A 6,263-nucleotide genomic window follows, 5' to 3' on the forward strand; every position below is an offset into this window, starting at 1 on the left:
ATATGTGGAAGTTATTCATACTGGATTCACTATGGGCCAATGCCTGCAGAAGTACATAAAATATAATAACTAAGCCCTTCCGTGGACCCTTATGCTTCCTTTAACAAAGGGCACAACTCCTTGGAGTCCCAAAATATCAGCGGGGGATGTCAACACAGTTGACTTAATATTAGCAACAAAAATAAACACACAAATCTCAATTTTATTGTACAATTAATCTCCCTATCTTATAAAGATTCCAGCTTTAGTGCTCTATTAAATAAGTTATGTAAATAAAGAAGATAAAAGGAGAACAAACATGAACAAAACATGAACTGTTTAGATACACTTTAATTTCCCCCATAAGCAGCAGATGGAGCCATTTCAGGAGGAAATCAATGAAGTCTGCCTTTCCATGCAGCTGCCATACAGATATGTTGCACATTTGGTCACTTTGGCTTGTAGACTGCTCTGGATGAGATTGTGGGAACTGGCTCCAATATACTGGGGAAGGGGGAACTAGGTTAAGACTGTTTGGTTGAACTATTTGTTTCTCTAAGAGTAGAATAACATAATTTTTTTGCTTATGATATATCTGTTGCTTATGAAGTAGCTAAACATGAAGAAACAAATGTCATGAATAATGGTGATGTAGTGAATAAAATAAAGGATGTTGATGACAAAACAGTGGTGATATGGTTGAATTCAAGATTAAGGTTCTCAAAGCAGATTTAGAGGAGGAAAGTCCTGAACCAAAAAGCAAGGCTGAAAACATTTTCACATACAAATTTAATGCGAGTTCGGAGTTTGTGAATGCAAACTCCTTGGATAATTATGGATATATGGGGGAAAAAATCCCCTCTCAATGAAGATGCTGGATGTGGTGATTCCTTCCAATCTGAGAGTTCCGTTGATGTACATGGCATGGAATAATTGCCACTTACAGATTTTACTCCATTTTTAAGTTCACTGATTGACTTGTCACTTTCTCTTACTCTGTCCTACCGTACAAAGCTGGAGTGAACATATATTTAGAGGAACCAGCTGCAGCTGCTTTGAGCCTATTGGAAAGAATTTAACTCAGCAGATAAAATGAAGTAAGAATCTGATAAATGCAGATTCATTTATGCAGATCCCGACACTATCAGAATGCATTGCAAAGTCTTTACTATGAATTTATATTCTATATATATATATATATATATATATATATATATATATATATATATATATATATATATATATATATATATATATATATATATATATATATTCCTTGTCAATTCTAGGGCAACGGTCTGGTGGTTTGTTGTCACAGTGCATGATCTCATTTGTTTTTGCAACAATTGAGGCAATTTTGAACCTTTTTGCTCTTCTAAAGGCTAAAGTTTTACGGCTGAGCAGGTGCAATTTTATTCCCTTGTTACAAATTGTGCATTATTCCAGAATAAAGTCTAATTTTGGACTTGTCTTGTGAGATGATGATATAAGTATATTTAAGACCTAAGAGTTGTACAGGTAGTCCTCAACTTTTGACCACGATTGAGTCCAAAATATCTGTTGCTAAGTGAGACATTTGTTAAGTGAGTTCCCCCCACCATTTTATGATCTTCCTTGTTACAATTGTCAAGAGAATCACTGCACTGTTAGGTTAGTAACATGGTTGTTAAGTGAACCTGGCTTCTTCATTAGTTTTACTTGTTAGAAGATCTCAAAATGTGATCACATGACCCCAGGACCATAGGAATATTAGTCAGTTGTCAAGCATCTAAATTTTGATCATATGATTTGCAATGGTCATAAGTGTAAAAAACATTCGTACATCATTCTTTTCAGTGCAGTTGTAAGTTTGAGTGGTCACTAAATTAACTGTTGTAAGTCAAGGACTACCTGTACAACATTTCCCTCCTTTCTTTCTTTCAGACTGAAATTCCACCCATCGTTGTAAAATTCATATGTGCAAAACGGGCCCTTTGGAACTCATCAGGTATTTCGGCATCTTTTTCCCCATTGGCAGTTTGTGTCAGCCGTGGATGGCCTGCCAAACCCCCCTCTTCCCTCATCACATCCCCCCTCAGACAAGTGGATTTAACCAAGTTTTATGCTTCCCTCCCAGCAATGAATTCTTAGGCTTAGTTCTTAATTCTTAGGCTTTGCTATTTCCAAGTCAACAAGAAGCCTCCTTCTCCATCCCACCCTGGTCAGCTACATTGGATGATTTTGTCTTAATTTGAGATTTAAAAGTGATTTTATAACACTGTGATGTGCTTGAAAGGCAGCGATGTGTCTCTGAAGCACAAAAATGGTGGAAGCCCTCTGCCTTAGAATGCAAAACATGGAGTTTGTATTCACTTCAGGTCCAAAGGGCTGCTCTCATTTTCTTGCCCTTGATTGATTCCCTCCTTTCTCCAACTTGGGTCATACCCTAATCAGGATTACTCGTCTGTTTCAGCCACCTGCACTCTTCACACAGACATAGTGAGGACTGCTTCACTAAGAGAAGCCCTTCCTCACCAGAGTTGGGGATCCAGGCACTGAGGAAGAGATCCTATCATAGCCCTCAACTATTTCCCTTCTCTGCACCTCCCCAGTTGCTGCTTCTCTTGTTTACAATCTGAGCCATTTAACTGTTTCTTAAAACATGATAAATTTCATTTCCCTAGCCACCCATCCTCTGTAGCATTTTTCTAGATGACAAATGTTGCCTATACTCATCACAAAACTCAGTCAGATAAGGTGAGGAAAAACCGTGTAGTACATTCAATTGATTTTAAATATTGGGCACTTATTTATGGAATGTTCTAGAAACTACAAGCAAAACCAGTTTGCAGCACAATTAGCAACGGCATATGGAATATGTCAGAGGGTTTCTTCAAAATCCTAACATGCATTTTTTTTGTTGTGGGACTGAAAACTGCCAAAACTTACTTCTCTTTCAACTATAAACAGGTTGCACTTCTGAAAATGATGGGAGTGGAAGGCAATTGGACCCTGGTCACTGAATTTGTCTTGGTTGGTTTTACAACAGATCCGTTTCTACGAATAATCTTCTTTGTGCTGTTCTTGGCCTCCTATACCCTAACACTGATTGGGAACCTTGGTCTCATGTCCTTAATCTACCTGGACTCCCATTTGCACACACCCATGTACTTCTTTGTGGGCAGCCTTTCCTTCCTGGATGTCTGGTACTCCACAGTCTACACTCCTCGGATCTTGTCTGACTGTGTGTCCACAAACAACCACATGTCCCTTGCTGGTTGTGCAGCCCAGTTCTTCTTCTCTGCTGGATTAACCTTCAGTGAATGCTTCCAATTGGCCTTCATGGCCTATGACCGCTTTGTGGCCATATGCAACCCACTCCTTTATGCCACTGCCATGCCCAAAAAGCTCTGTGTTCAGCTAGTGGTGGGGTCTTATGTAGCCGGCTTTGCCAATTCAATTGTACACAGTGGTAACACCTTCCGCCTACGCTTCTGTGGTAGTAATATCATAAACCACTACTTTTGTGATGTACTACCACTTGTGAAGATGGCTTGTGATAACACACAAGTGCATGAACTCATCCTGAAAGCTACCATTGGTTGTAATTTGCTAGTAACCACATTGTGAGCTCCTACATTGGTATTGGGGCAGCCATAATCCGCATTCGCTCAGCTGAAGGGAGACGCAAAGCTTTCTTCACTTGTTCAGCTCACTTGGTCTCAGTCACTCTCTTCTATGGCTCCATTCTCATCATGTATTCCAGATCCAACTCTCAACATGCACCCAATTTGGACAAGGTAAATGCATTGTTCTATACAGTTGTCAACCCACTGGTCAATCCTTTGATTTACAGTTTACGCAACAAAGATGTGAAGGCAGCCTTCAAGAAAGTCTGGGGGAGATTAACAGCAAACAAAATAATGGCATTGACATATTATTTATTCAAATTAGATTGCAGATTCAGAAATTAACCACTACTCTCTAGTGAGAGCCTTCCTTCCTTCCTCCCTCCCTCCCTCCTTCCTTCCCTCCTTCCCTCCTTCCCTCCTTCCCTCCTTCCCTCCTTCCTTTCTTCCTTCTTTCTACAGTGGAGAGAGGCAGCATGTCCTCGAAATCTCCAAACTCACTTCTTTTAATAGCTGATTATTTGCCATGAATGCATCTTCCCTCATCTTTTCCTGTAATACATCCTTAAAGTTATTATACACAAGAAAAGAAAAGAAAAATAGGTAGACAGAATCTACTGTATTTTTTGGAGTATAAGACACACCTTTTTCCCTTAAAAAAGAGGCTGAAATTCTGGGTGCGTCTTATACACTGAATACAGCATTTTTTGCCTCCTAAAGCCACGCCCCATCACCAAAATGACCGTGCAAAGCCTATAGAAGACTTTCAGAGAGCTCCTGGGGGCTGGGAAGGGCAGAAATGAGTGAAAAACAGGCCTTTTTTGCTCAATTCTGCCCTCCCCCTCAGCTCCCAGGAGTACTCAATAAGCCTCCTAAAGGCTATGCATGCAATTTTTGACAAAAAAACAGTCCTGTTTTCATGAAAATGGGTCATTTTCTGCTCATTTTTTAGGGGGCCCACCCCCCAGGAGCACTCTGCAAGCCCCCTAAAAGCTATTCATGCCTTTTGTTGAAAAAAAAAACCAGCCTGTTTTCACAAAAAATGGGCCGTTTTTGGGAGGTTTGCAGAGTGCAAAAACCTTTTTTTTTTTAATTTGCCCCTTCAAAACCTTGGTGCGTCTTATACTCCGGTGCATCTTATACTCCAAAATATGGTAAATGAAATTACTGGTCAAGCTAAGAAAATTTGTTTGTGGGAAAGGCAAAATACTTATGGAAGAAACATATGCTTACCTTTCTCTCAGTCTCTACCCGTAGTTTGAACATTAGAATAGGTTTTCTCACAACCACATTTATATGCTCATTCATTTCTTGAATTGGGAGAAATGCATCCCATCCTTAACTGCATTGATTCAACAACTGAGGCCTAGCCTGTCTTAGGAATGTAGTCAGCATGTCCTTCTAGATTTCACATGGGATAATTTAAGCACAGTCATTCATGCATTTCCCCAACTTCATTTCCTCTTCCGGCAGGTACCAGTGTCTGGCACAAAAGACAATCAGAAATTCCCTCTTTAAAGTGAAGATTGGGTGGGGTTGATTTACTGTATCTGATATAAAATTTAGCCATCTATCAAGTTACCAAAATGACAGATTAGGGCCACATTGTAGTGTACTCAGTGCCTATAGTCTGAAATCTTCCACGGATAGAAAATAGAAGAATGCACCACAAGTAGCTCCTCCATCTCTCCTGAGACAAAGCAAGAGATACCTGTAGTATAAGCACTAAGGCTTCCAGAGACAATGGCTTCATCAGAAGAGGACTAGCCTTCTTTTGTTAATTACAGGGGGTGTAACCTAGTGTATACTGCTGAAACTTGCTATTCATGGAAAGAGATGTTTTCCTCTCAAACAAATGGAAGTCTCATGCTTAACAGGCATTGAGTTTGCAGGCACTCGTAACTGGTTCTGTAGCTTACAAGGAGACTGGTGTTTTCCCTTCACCACACAAGTCATAGAGAACAATGTAGTTTTCCAATTTATTCTGAATAAATAAATGTACTTGAAGATGAAATAAACAGGAAAATTAGGAATATTTTTGGATTAATCAGTGACAAGCCACTTCTGAGAATATTGCCTAGAAAAATCACATGGACTTGTTTCTGCAATCCAGCAGTCAAATCAGATTCTGGCAGATGGGATGTTGAGGGTTGTTATTGCAAGCCTGTAGGAGGATTTAGTATTCTCAAGAATTTCATCAAATATTAGATGCTATCAATTGGGTTGTTTTGCAATGCTACTTAAAATATAATCAGACCTTTGGTAAGCATACCCTCTGTTGGTACCCTCTATTTGTCAGGTGCAAAGAATTAGGACTATATGTTAAATTAAAAGAGTCAATGGAATTTAAGAGGATTTGGAGCATTTGTGGGAATGTAACAACTCTAGCCTGATGACCAGGGCTGGATTTTCCTATAGGCTAACTAGGCTTCAGCCTAGGGCCTCAAGATCAAGAAGGGCCTACATTCAAATTGTTAGCAAAATTAAAATTACACTATTCTAAAAACAGTGAACACTAAAACACTGAACCGAAAATAAGGAGAAATTCTACGCATATGACTAATAAACAAACATAAAACTGTATTGGTTAAGATCGTTCCAGCGCCGCGGCAGTTGGGGAGCCCGCCCACATTCCCGGCACCAGCGGTCGAGCGAGAGGTGTGGCCACTCCCAGTA

The 6,263-nt window shown here is 39.8% G+C and overlaps 1 pseudogene; it reads left to right on the forward strand.

The window, feature by feature from the left end:
- The first annotated feature begins 2,946 nt into the window (after nt 1–2,946).
- Nucleotides 2,947–3,932, forward strand: LOC116505234 (annotated as a pseudogene).
- The last annotated feature ends 2,331 nt before the right edge of the window (nt 3,933–6,263 follow it).

This window comes from Thamnophis elegans, chromosome 1, assembly GCF_009769535.1.
Source record: "Thamnophis elegans isolate rThaEle1 chromosome 1, rThaEle1.pri, whole genome shotgun sequence".
Taxonomy (NCBI): Eukaryota; Metazoa; Chordata; class Lepidosauria; order Squamata; family Colubridae; genus Thamnophis; species Thamnophis elegans.